Genomic DNA, 14,373 nt, shown 5'->3' with positions numbered 1-14,373 from the left:
ACGGATTAATGGACGAAATCTGGGTCAGCGTTATACGAATAAAAAAAGTAGCGTATATCTTACGTATTGCAATTATTTACCCATTTGTTGCAGAAAGATTTGGTCGTAGAGCGGTGTTCTTCGTCACGGATGGCTCCTTCATAGTTTCTTCGATCTTCGAAACTCTTTCGCTATTGCTGCCCTCCACGATGCCTTCCACGATATTTCTTAATCCTTATCGCGTGAACGTACGAAACACCACGAACTGTCTCTTCCTCCCTCTCTCTCTTTTTCATTTACTTTCTTCCACTTGGAAAATTCTCGGGTCTTCTAAATTTTTCCCCACAAGAATCACACCACTCCATTTAACGATGTCCCTTCTTTAGCGAGCATCACGCGCGTACCGCTAATTTAGAAAGTTCTTGGACAAGCATCGCGGACCAATTATGCAATACAACGCAACGACACGATATCGTGCCTTGTTCCCCTTTTCTACCACAAACTGATTATAGTTATTCGTTCGGTGTGTGCGTTTCAGATCGATGGAAACGATCCTCAAGCGGTTAGATAGGTAGCTGACTAAGTGAAGTTAGAAGATGCGTGCAGATGCTCGCGAAATTCGAACGCTTCTAGAAATTTCTCGTGAATATTTGCTTTAGCTCTGTGATGATTAGATTGCGAATTTTTATGCGTTTCCGAGAAATTTGAAGGCGCAAGAATGCGCGCAATGCGCACGGTGTGCAAAAATATACGAAGCTGAGTAATCGGTGCGCTTAGGAAGCGAATCTCTGCTCAGGTTTCGTTCGTTTGGCACGTTGGCTGATACGATGATGATCGACGAGCTACGTTTATTAAAATTTGACGACAGTTAACTGGAATGGTTAAAATACGATACACTTCGTGAATTAAAAAGTTTTCAACAACGTGAATGATTTGGGTGAAACTGAGAGAAAGAAGTGCAGAAACATAATACAAATTATAATATGGATATAGTATTTTGCAAAAATTCAATGGTGTAGTGTACACTCTCGTAGTATATTTCAATCTGTTAATTAACGTGTTAATTACAAACACGAAGATATAAAGCATAAAAGTCCGCAGTGCAACGTATCACGGTGCTGATGAAGTTTCAAAATGATTAGCGTTATATACCGAAGTTTCGTTTATTACGTGGCTTCTTTGTCATTGCGATGGCACAACTCAAGAAATGTAATTTTCAAGGGCGTTTGAAATTTTATCAAAGAAATCTTCGTGAGTCACTTCGAAACATTCCAAGTCCGACTTAACGCAAGATATGTCTCTGTATATTCGTGAAAGCAGTACAATCGCTTCCGCGCGTAGCGTCAGAGAACAACCGAGGATGAGTCAGTGCCGTTGTAAAACTAAGACTGCACGCAGGTTGATGTACGCGGCAGAAGCAATAATTTTCATTAACCGGCTAGTCGTTTTGAACGAGTATACTCTTCACGAGGAAATGGTAATATTTTAAATTTTTCTATATTATAAAAACCACACATACTCCGTGTTGGACGATTATATTCGCCACCGCTTACTTTCCGCGACACATTTTAGGTACACGCTTTTCAAAGAGATCGCTACAGCCAACTGATTGATTTTGCCCTCCGACAGTAAACTCATGAAATTATAAGCATACCGTTTCTCGTGATAAAAATAGGAACGTAATATTTCTATTCGATAAAAGCAACTTTGAAATCTTTTGAGTTGTGCCGCTATCGTTGCCAAGCACCGATATATCTTGCATATCTATACATCTAGACTATTCAGTAATTAATTTTTGCACGAACAAACCGTATTTAACGAAATCTTATCGATACCTGTTGCCACTTATTCGTCCACCTTTTTTTCCATCCACGGGATATTCATAAAAGGTATCTACAAACGTTGTGCGAGTTGTCGTGGCTTTCCTCTCGCTTTCTCACCGTTAGTACCGCCTATTTACGACGCTCCCTTCCGTTCTAACGATTTCCTCTTCCTCTTCGTCCACTCGTTCTTTTCCGCTTCTTTTTGCCTTTGCAGGTTCCTAGTTCGTTGTAGGACTCGACAAAACGACGAGCGAAGAGCGAGCACGATTACCGCTCTCCTCGCAATGCTAACTCTACGCCCAGCGAACCAGCTTCTGTTAAATGGCTATTAAAGCCGGTACGGTTTAACGAGTTTACGATTATACTTCACGCCGGGACGAAACGCCGCTGACTGGCGCGGAACTTGCGAGTTTAACCCTTTCATTACGCGAACCGCGCGTATTCACCGATTGTTCACCTTCTTTTTTTCTCTTGTCGTGTTCGTACGTCTGTTTTCGGTTTACGATACGAAAACTCGAACGTTTAATTATTATTATCGAGAGCCATTCTAGACGGTACGGTACACACTTTTCTGCAAATTCATACTTTTGACAATATAATTAGAAAAATGGAGCCTAGGTAGAAAATTGCTTCACCTGGCAGCTATTATATAGAAAGCACTGGATATTTTACGTATATTCTCTTAATATCAATTAAGCGCATTCTGAGCGTTTTCGACTTTTGCGCTTTCAACTTTCTTCGAAATGCATAAAAATTCGCTACTTAATTCGTATCGCGAAAAGGGTCTTTCTTTATGGAGCAGAGCTGCCAGTCGGAGGTTTATCGGCTTGTTACTCGTAGATTTCTCGAACGAAAACCAGAAAAAGAAATACGACAAGTCCTTCTTTGTTAATTTACTGATTTTTATACCACCCGGTGGCTACAAAGGAAAGGTACGAAAAGAGTAGGTCGAATAATCTGATAGATTCGAAGATACAAACTTTTGGAAAATAGGTGTTTTGTAAGAAACGAATAATATTAGTCTAATCATTAGCGTTGGTTTATGTTACTCTATATTAGTCTGAAAAATTATTGTTATTTTTCTCAGCGTTCGAAAGAGATCAGTCTTATCAGAAACGCTTTAATTTACAATTATTAATTAAACGAAACATAGTTCTCGCGTAAAACTGATTGACAGAATATTGAATTTTTAAATTGCGATTCTATAAAATACGGAGAAACATGATTTATCGCGTTTTGCACTTTCATCTAGAAATTATATGAAAATAACAACTGTGTTTATTGTAGTTAACGTTATTTAATTTAGAGAGGAAATGTATTAGGTTTGTACGAATACGAAAGATCTATGAAATATCAACTAATAAATTTGGAAATTATATAAATTTTAATTACGGAGGACAAGCCATTGAACCAACTTTCCTGTTTCCTTGTTTTTTTAGGAAATTTGTCTTACTAAACATTTCGACATCTATTTCAACATGAAACACGTATCAACGTTAATATCGAACTTAGCACTGAAGTAATAATAAAGAGTGAAGTAATAATAAGTTATAAGACAGATTTCACCTATTAAAAAATTTCATACATTATTCAACAATTGTTTCCTTTGTTCGCTTATAAATTTTGATGGATTGCAGCGTAATAAAAATCATTTGATTGGGTTTCTGTTAATTTCACAAGCGTCACAATATATGTATTACACATCGCTCATATTTTACGATTTTACCAAACGATATCAGCCATTCGATCCCGCATCATCGTGTCGTAATTAAAAGTCAAGCGTTTAACGCGACTATTCAATCGTAAAATACGTAAGAAATAAAGATTTGTTGCTGTTCTATCGGAAAAATCATTCCAGCGTAACAATCGATTAGGATTTTAAATGCAGCCTTTATTTGTTTCGTACATAAATACATCTCATCAATACAATTGCAACAGCTATTACGAAATTAAACATCTCTTCGAACCAAATAGAATCATTTTCAAACATTAACGTTCAGTGAATACTTATTAAAAATACGTAACGCATAAATTTGGCTTCTCCCTGTTTACACACGAGTATTCGACATTTAAATATGAATTACATCGAACGAATTTACGTTAGCCGAAAAAGCACAAACAGATACTGTAGTCGTAATTTTCATCTACGTACGGTTTCTTCTCAACTAAATTTACGCATCATGCGATTGATCAATTTTTCAGACGAAGACTCGGAGCGTGTTCGATATGAACGATGTTAAGTTTAAAGCTAGGATTAAAATTAGGTATAGAATTAACGGCGACATCGTCGTTCGTTCAAATTAAATTATATTAGCACCCTTTTGGCGGCATTTAATACTTTTACGTATTCTTCGCGTGTCGTTTCAAACGTGCGACCGTCTCGAGGACTTTACGTCGAAACGACATACGTAAAGCTATTTATCATCTTACTATATCAGCGAATAAATTAAGTTAAATAGATAGATAGTAAATGTAAATCACTCGCTATGCACGTATGTATTAATATACGACGATGAGAATAACTCTTAGTTTCTGAATAACAGAAAATTATATTCATACAGTATAAACATTATTTATTGCAATATATATTTCTTTATATCTTCTCTCTATGAATTATCAAGACTATTTCTGATTAGTCGTCACTGAGAACGGTGCTACGCGACACCTCTGACAAGGATAATCGTAAAACCAGACCACGCAACTTCATTGAGATACGAAACCAAAATTCAGAAGTAAAACGTCGTTCGAACAATGATAATCCGCTCGATTACGATTCGAAAGAATTTCAGTAAGCAACTTGAGCAAAATTCTCAATTAAGTCAAGACGAAAACCATCTTCCTGTGATCGGATAAAATACGTCGAAAAATCTTACGCATACTCCTCGGGTTCTAAGAGATAAAGAAAACAACGTAAATGCACTTCAGTCTCTGTAATTCACCTCGTTCCGTTCGAAGAAGTCGAATTTAAAATTGAATCCAAGGACAACGAATAGATTTATGGACAGATGGACGATTCCTCCGATATTACGATTCGTAAATTTCTTTTTCTGTTCCTTCCTGTAACTTTATGTACGTAATTGCAAGAACCGAGAGTTAAATACATAGTTTTCGTTTGCAAGGAACATCGCTAAAAGGACGAAGCGAATTTTGCGCGCAGTCCAAAACACAAGAAATAACCGACAAATGGATTGAATATCTTTCCTCTGGAATCACTGGAAAGCGGAGCTAGCTGCCTCTTGGATGCAACAGCAGCCTCTTGGATAAGAAATTTTGATATTTAGTTACGGGGACGCGATTTTCGTTTGTATATAAAACACAAGAAGACGTCTAACTTGAGAAAGGAAGATCGTGTTCCTGAAATTCAAACGAGAAGAAGAAAGAAGAAGACATTCGTGATCGATGGATACACGGATGATTTGTACGCCATGAATCGTAAATGCTGTTTGCTATAATGCCGTAGATGTAAACCCTATCCCCCATAGAAATTCAAGTTGCTTTGTTCGTGTTGTTTAAACTAGGTCCTTCCCATTTTTCTTTTTTCTTTTTTTTTTTGCGACACAACCCTACTTGGCTGTCCCATTGGAGACGTTAGGGTGCGTACCGGAAGGGTCCGGTGAACAGCATGCATGATTCACGAATCGCACAGCACACCAGTTACTCCGTTATTGTTCATACGAATATGTTCGATAAGAGATTGAGGCACTTAACAGCGCATCCTTTCAAGATCTCACGAATGAGTATCGCGAGTAGATGGTTCGTACATTAGGTCCATGATACGAGGTGTATTTATTATCTTCCTTTAACCCTGCTACGTTCTTCCATATTCTAGAATTTTTAATTTTCTTTAAAACATTAAAAGACTGAAGATTATAAAGCGGAGAAACACCGTAATTTTGGAAAATCTGAACTACGAATGGCGAAAGCAACAGTTAAATATATCGTGTAGTCTACTGTTATCAATTTCAAACAGTTGTAGACAACTGTTATCAATTTCAAAGTTCACCATTATTCAACAAAACACCGTCGTAAAATATTGAGAAAAGATTGTAAATTGTTTATGCATCCTACATTATCTTTCTCGTTTGCTAAAACGAGATCGAAATACAAGAATTGGATGATCGTAGCAAGGTTAATTTCCTCGATGATTATCTTGAATACGAATATTTCCAAGTATACTTCATAAGCTATGGTTTTCTCGTTCTACGGATACCTATAGGAAACTACGCGTACTACGGGTAATGCTAGATGTGTAGCAAATGTAAATGCATCCCTAGCGAGCTCGTAACGCGTCGAATCAATTGCTGCATAAACTAACGATAAATACTTGAGTATACATTAATACATATCCCCTGGGGAGATATACTAACAAGTAAGAGCCAGGGTTGGATTCGTACGCTACGATCGACCGTATAAGCAAAGCAATGTCCATGGGAGTCCATGGGATCAAAGAGGAACGTCAATACCAGGCTACCTCTATAAAACATTAAATCTAATTTACTGTGACAGACATACTGTGAAAGTACATTTAATATTTCATAGTCTCGGTTTCTGAATTTTTAACAAGCTTTGCTAAACAAGATCTCTAAATAGACTATCTATAGAAACATTAAACGATGTATCATGTTTCTAACTAAAATATCGCTCTACGGTTTAGTTTGGAAAGCGATTAGGACGTTTTAGGTCAACGATGAATTTAAATATCATTTAACGACAAAAGCCATGGTATTCTTTAGGTTTGTAATCTTAAGCAAAAGTCAAAGTCCGACCAAGTTTCGTATCGCTACGTGCAGTCGAAATTTAAGTGGAGCGCGCTATCGTCTAATCTGATGTTTCAGATATTTGAGAATGCCAGTAAAATCAACGAGAATGTGGTCATTTTCAGTTTCGTTAAAACATCAGGGTCAGTAGATACTTAAGGGGTCTCTATGGGAAACTAGTTTACGTAATGTTCTTTGAAGCGGGAGACGATATCAATTTGGGAGGCAGGAATTTTCGAGTTAGTTAACTACGATAATTACAAACTCGACAGGTGGCCATGGAGGCTCACCTCTCTCAGGGTTCTACGCTACGAACTTAGTTTATTGGAAGTACCTTTAGTACAATCTCGGACCGTCGAATTAGATCCATGTAACACAAAAATATCACTTTTGTGCTGTAATACATTTTGGAATGTTTTTAAAGATGCAAAACGTTCGGTAAAGTGACGAAGATAAAAAGAATCTGGAAGAGTCGAGTCATGTCACAGGAGGAATACACGTGAACTAAGAATTATTTCCAGACAAGGGAAACATAAATAGGAAAGACAAATTATTAACAAGTGTAACATCTTAGTAATTGATAAAGTTTGCTGTTTGCAAAATTTACTCAGGCTACTCAATTTTACTAAAAAAAAATTGGGAAATATTGGGAATTTTAGGTGATTCTAATTCGATGTTCGATGGCTGTACTTTCTAGCGGAAGAACATTGGATCGATGTTCGGGCGAACTTACGATCAACTGCAAATCTAACAGCTCTCACTCGTTTAGTATTATATAGCAAATATACGAAAAAGGGATATATATTAATATATATTTTATAAGACGACTAATTTCCTATCATTGCAAATTACGTTGAAGAAAGAGTGAAGAATAATCGTATTGCGTTTCAGGAATATCCAAAGTGTCAATTATACGTAAAATATCATATATGTATATCTAATAAAAGAAAGATATGTGATAATATAGGAATTGCAAGCATCGCGCTTATATGAAAATGTCGAATTATACGAAATTCGTGTATCAAATAATTGTAAAATTACGTTCGATCACAATGATGATCTAATGATCTATTATCGAAACGATCCTTAAAAAAATATCTACGGTAACATCAACGCATAATTAAAAGATAAGAAGAACTAAACCATTTGGCATTACCTCGCACCTATCTATATCTATATGGAAGTGTTTGACGAGTAGTAATACAAGTTCACGCAAACGAGGAAAACGAAATCACAGTGAAACGAAGCAAATGAAAAAGCAATCGTGCGGCATAATTCTTTACAACATGCTCTGTTTTCTTGGTAACAAAATATAGAAAGAAGAATAAAAAACGGAAAAGCGTGGAATCGAAAGATCGACACGGATCTGGCACGATGATCGATCGATCCTTCTCGATGGATCTTTCGTAGCGCTGCGTCTCCTTTTTAATATTTTGTCCAAAGTATTTATATCATTTACGCTCGCTCGCAGCACGCAATCGTAATTGCTATACTCTTTTTACGATTACGGATAATAATAGCGCTGGGCATCGAATACGAATACGATGTTCACTACTCACTTTCTGTGTATATATTTATCGATTAAGCGACGATTAATTGAATCAGCTAGCAGACTAGAAAACACACTGAAAAGAAGAACAATCAGAACCGAAAACGGTTCGGATTTGGAACTTTTGACAAGGACGAAAGTTTATCGGACGTGACGGAGACTCGTATGAAATTGGAAAAATAATCTCTATCGTTCATTCTACTTGTCATTATCCTTCGTTCGTTTCATCTCGTTATTTATCGTCACCTGCTTGTGCTAGCGTTCAGCTACCCGACGATTATAACGCCGTATCTTAAGTAAATACGTCTGCTTATTCGAAAAAGACTTTGCTCGGACATTTCATCATTGAAAAGATAATTTTCATGCATGTATTCGTCAATATGCTTTCGTCATTCTGCTCTATACTTGTTTCTCTGTTCTCTTTGTTCCTTTCTGTATTCTTTATTATCTTTCAGACCTTTCCTTTCTCTCTCTCTCTCTCTCTCTCTCTCTCTCTCTCTCTCTCTCTCTCTCTCGGAAAGTCTCAACTCTTATGCCTGAGTTCTATCCCTATTGCAAATGTATATTACGTCCGTGTTCTCAACGCTATGCCGACTTAGTCGCTGCGATTAGTGTGGTTTCGCTAGTCGACAGAGAAGGGCCGGCGAGTTGTGGTCGCTAGTTAGGATATGTCAGCTGGTAGTAGTCCCCACCCGCGGAGTCCTCATCGGGGCTTTGCAATTGCTTCACTCGCTTTATTAGCGCGCTAGAACACAAAATACTATCGCTGAATTGACGTCCTCTCAATTTTTCATTTCTAAAAAAATTTTTATTTTTGTTTTGTTTTAGCTGTTTAATTGAATCTTGCGTAAATCTATGCTTTACCGCTATCTCAGCAGATTCATATTCACCGATACCAATTCCATTGTACGCGTTTGTTGACCTTCTTCTCGTACTGCGCGAGTGTAACAACGTTACAAAACAGAAATTGCCTCGATTCTATCGAAAAACTAAAATCAAACTAGATATATATATATGTGTGTATATATGTGTGTATGTGTATATGTATATATATATATATCACTGTTGTACATAACTGTTCTTGGTTACTGCACAAAATATCGAACTGAAAATTGAAAACTTACAAGAGAATTTAGAGTACATGACCTGGGTAAGGAGAAAAGAAAGAAGCAGAAGGGCTGAAACGAGGATTGTTACATCACGAAATAGGGTTGACCACAACGCATCTACGTCTTTTGCAGGCTCAAACGACAACACAATTCCCTCGACGAGTACAGAGATTAAAAATAAATGAACAAAACGCATACACGCCACGAAAAATGACAAGCAGGGTATCACGTGAGCGGAGGAGTTTGATGCAATGAACGTTCATCTCTTGCGATTATATTCCAAGAACCGTATGATGAGACTGTATTATTACAACTATTATTACCGGCAATAACACGACTGTCTTTCCCAGCGTTCGCTTTTATTTTCAAGGATGACTCTTCCTTTCACAAACTTCCCTTGTCCATTGTCTCTGCGTGACAATTACTTTACCACGTACTTTTTCTATTTTATCCCATGACCATGTCATTTCCACAAACGTCTAGTTACTCGCTGAAGATATTTTCGTTAAATAAAATCGGAATTTTTACGTGTTCGAACGATCGCTTCCTAACAGCAGAGAATTCACTTCTTTTCGCAGGAAAAAAGAAAAAAAAAAGAAGAAAGAAAGACGAGGATTAAATAAAATATCGAAGCAACACAGATGGTTCTAACAAAAAAAAAAATAAAAAGCAAGACGTAAAACTCGGACGACAGACGCAGTTCTAGCCAAATATACACCGCGTCTCATAATTATGAAACCAGTCGATTTCAATTTTTCGAAATTGCGTTGAGAAACAATGTATCCTTTTCTTGCGCAGACAGGATAGAAAACTAATTTATTCTTGTGTTTCATAACTAAAGAACAAGCGTAACACTATACGGTAGATATTGGAAGAGAGGAAGCCACCTTCGGTTTCGTTAATTTTTTTATAAATCGTAAAAATGTAGTAAAATTTTAGTTGAAGTTTATTAAACGGTTATCACGAAAAACAATTTAGACAATGGTGCGTAATTTTCCAGACGCTATTTACAAGTAATAGAATGTAAATAACCGAGACATTTTTCCTTTAGGTAACCCAGACCTAAACAAAACTCATTTTTGATTAACATAAAATTACATTTTACTTATTGATACGATACTACTGTAGCGAAATACAAAATAATTGTACTATAAACTTTTTCTTTTTAATAAGAACTTTGTAATAAATGGCGATCTCCGATTAAAACCATCGCGATACCATTCAGTGTGACTTTGGCAATGTATTAAAAAATTATGGAAATCGGAAATGGCTCCCTTCTTGTGAATATTTACACGGAATATTTTACTATGCAAAAATTGAACTGAAAATACAATAAAATGACATTACAACGATAACTTTTCTAACTTTAACCGTACGATTTTCCATAGCTTTAGTCAGACTCTGTCCTATTGCATCTTCTACTTGTACAATAATTGAACATTTTAGGGGTAGTTTCATAGTTACGAGATGCGGTATAATATATTAAACGAAGTATACGAGCAGTAAATATAAAACATAATCGTAACCTCCCTCGGATAGAATATAATTAAAAACGATGTATATATTACAAGATTACTTGTCGTTAACGATAAGATCCTTAGAATTCGACGTTAAATCGGTACAAATGGTTAATATAAAATATTTTGTATATTTAAATATCGCAAACATTAGTGAGTGCTTTGACGAAAGTGATTCTACGTTTATAATATTACTGTGAGAATTGTACAAAGGCAGAATCGTCATTCAATGTATCGTCTACGATCTCAATCGGCTACTATTCTAAGTACATTACAAATTAGAAAAAGCTACGAAACGAGGAAAGAAGAAAACTGACGTTCCTCCAAAATTCTCATTACGCAAACAAGATAATTGTGCATGCAGCATACACAATGAGAAAGCGCAATTAAATAATTACAGGTTACGAGGGGACTACATCAAGAGGTAACTCTAGATAAATCTAGCGATTTAAGTGACACGTCGAATACGGTGCAAACTACGGTAGAACTTGGTCTTGTAATTGCGATATTCGTTGATACGTTCTGAAAGAAAAATTCTATCAGATTTTCTGAATATCAGCTGACCGTTATTCGATAAACATCACGTAACTTGTAATTGTTAAAAGCGTATTATCGTGCAATCGAGATTATCTATTATATATTCTGTAATTTTTTCTTTTTTTCTTCCTTTCTTTTTTCTCAATAGAGACGTGGAAAATTTTTAACTCGATTCGTTTCAAAATTATTCTTAATCGATATTATTCATTTATGATTGCTGTATTTGTTCCAAACCAACTCGAAATTTTCCAAGCAAAATATAGAATCCATCGAATGTTAAAAAGAATATTGAAAATCGCAAATATTTACATTTATAAATAACGATACACGTTTATTACGAATCGTGATATTTATAATTCGTTCCATTCCGTTTGCACGAGTTTACATTGTAATAAAGATAGTATAGGAGAAAGAGATTCTGATCGTAATAAAGAGAAACTTCTCTTCTCTGTCGTTTGTGTCATTTTACTTTAAACTTTGCTATTTTTATTACAAACGTAGGTACGTAGGTATTGTAATTTATTCGTTTAATTCTAGACTAAAATAAATCCATACCTTCGTTCTTTCTTACACCTCGAAAATTATTTATATGCATATCTTTAATTGTTACAGGCTTCCGTAATAAATATTTGGACAAATTGAATACCATAATCTACGTTAAAAATATTAGGTTCATGCATGGTTTCAGGAAATATTACTATCTTAAAGGTAATGTATAATTATACAGCAGCGTTATAGTTACTAAAACTAGATACATGATAGTATTGCCAAATATTATTCGCATAGCACAAAGGTTGTGCGCAATATTTAATATTCATGTAAGTGGAAGGAGAATGCCTTCAAGAATATATTATAGAGTACATTTCTCTGGTGAAAACAAGTGGGAATATAATCGATTTCTATTAATAAATATAAAATATTTCCATTAATAAATATCAGATATATATATATAAATTATTGTTTTTAATATATTCAGTGTATATACAAAAAAAAACAACGTGTATTACAGATTTCATGAATAGAAGGAGACAATAGTAAAAAGATTCTAAATAAGAAATATTAGAAATCACCAGATTATTAATAAAGTACTCGATAAAACTTATTACTTTATCTGCTTACGTCATTATTTCAATGATAAAAAGTGGTTTTTCTTTCTGTAATTTAAACCTGCAAGGTGTGTTGTAAAATAAAACTGCGTTGGTTGAGATTAATCTTTGTTGCTTGATACGCGAGTGGCTTTAAAAGAATCATCGGTGGAAGAGCCATGGTTGTGACTTTCAATTGAACAAGAAGCCATTGATGCTTGCAATTAATATTTCCAATGAATGAATAATGTTCGTAAATGAGCAAAATATTTGTACGTGGTATACGATAACTGAGATTCTACATTATTTGAAATCGTTAAAAATATCTGGTTTTCTTTAGTCTGCTTTTTCCATTTTGCGAAAAATTGGAAGCAAGCGACAGAACTTTTCGATCAAGCTAAACAGTTTCTCTTAATTTTACATATCTCGGTAACAACTGGAATTGTACGTTAATTTAACAACGATGTTCACGCGTGATTTACGCAAAATAAAAGCTACGGAATGTGTTAATATTTCACGTTAAATTTATTATGCATTTACATCACTGCATGTTTCGGACTGAATTTTAGTTTCGTTTCTATAATGTAAATCTTCAATTACCACGTTAAAGTACTAAGAGATAAACAATAAGCTCGATCTGAAATTACCAATTACTTATTAAAAAATTATTTATAAAAAATTACCTATTAATTTTAACTCGTTGTTTTCAAAGATTTCATAAAAATTACATAATAAAATCCTTTGGAAATGCGACTCTTAAATAATACATTTTTCTCATATACGAATATATCTTCTTTATATTAGCATACCGCATATAAAATATAATATACTATTCGTTTTGATATTGTACACTTCATATTGTACATTGAATATTAATAACAATATCCCTATAGGAAAATAACTATTCGATTCTACTTTGTTCGCAAGTTTCATTTAACGCAAGTAGAATTTTTATGAAAAATTTGAAAATACAAAAATGCACGGAATACTCGTCAGAAAATATCTAAAGTATTTGATATTCTAATATTTAGTAAATGGACAAATTACATTCTGTTTCTTTAATTGCGTTTATAAAAATATGAAATTTGCATAAATATCCGCAGTCGATAAAGTAATATTGTTGCTATATGTAATTTGAAAGATAAACTCCTATTATTACTGTGTACAACAAATTACAAATTTTCGTTAGAGGATTTCACTGATATCGTAAGTACAGTAGGATAAACGCTGATAGTATTTCGTTAATCTTTCCATTTAATGCCTTTTTCGAAAATATTCTACCAAGGACATATAGTCGTTTCTTCACGGAAAGGGGAAGCGTAAAAGTGTATCACGTACGATTTTGTGAAATGAAATTACTCACTAAGACCATCGAAAACGTGATATTCTTTTACGGTTTGACAGAACACTGTCAAACATTAACTCACGTACTGAACGAATTTCTTGATAAGGTACAGATAAGTAATCTATTATCCTTTCTTTTTGCCTTGCACTATGTATCAATTACCATCGTGTAGCACTTCACTTTTCGATAAAAACAGAATGGAAGAAGGCGATAACACTACACGAGTAAAAACTTATACGAAACAACGAACGGTAAGAGCGCACACGCGTTACTAAACAGTAGTAACAAGCGCGTTCCGCGTTTCAAGCTCGAGTTGCCGGCGGCGCCATGACACTCGTCTGAGTCAGCGAATGGGGGAGTAAGGAAGCCGCACAGTGGGGGTAATAGAGGAGTCGCGCGCAGATACGCGCCAAATTTCAACCCCTGCTGTTCTTTCAGTTATTTTCGACGCAATTATATTTTTCTAGCATTAAAAGAAATATTTAAAGTTGGAAAGATTGATATGGATGGATTCGTATTTCAATTTTATGTTAAAGATCTTTTGAAAATGTTATAGACTCTTTTCGTTTGCCAAAATAAGAGCAAACACTATAAAATGATGATAAATAGGAAAATAGTTAATGATTGAAATCCTAGTCTCTTTACACCTTTACAGCTTGTGTATTCTGTGTA

The 14,373-nt window shown here is 35.0% G+C and overlaps 1 protein-coding gene and 1 long non-coding RNA gene across 10 annotated transcripts in view; one reads left to right on the top strand and one right to left on the bottom strand.

The window, feature by feature from the left end:
- Positions 1–14,373, bottom strand: part of LOC139998523 (uncharacterized) — a 67,277-nt gene that overhangs the window by 23,563 nt on the left and 29,341 nt on the right. The gene's annotated exons all lie outside the window — the stretch shown is intronic.
- Positions 9,142–9,566, top strand: LOC139985259 (uncharacterized). The gene is made up of 2 exons (XR_011799370.1): positions 9,142–9,258; positions 9,350–9,566. It is a non-coding gene; the product is annotated as an uncharacterized lncRNA (long non-coding RNA).

The sequence above is a fragment of the Bombus fervidus genome, chromosome 3, assembly GCF_041682495.2.
Source record: "Bombus fervidus isolate BK054 chromosome 3, iyBomFerv1, whole genome shotgun sequence".
NCBI lineage: Eukaryota > Metazoa > Arthropoda > Insecta > Hymenoptera > Apidae > Bombus > Bombus fervidus.
Note: the sequence above shows the minus strand (reverse complement) of the source record. Positions and strands in the feature narration are given on the sequence as shown.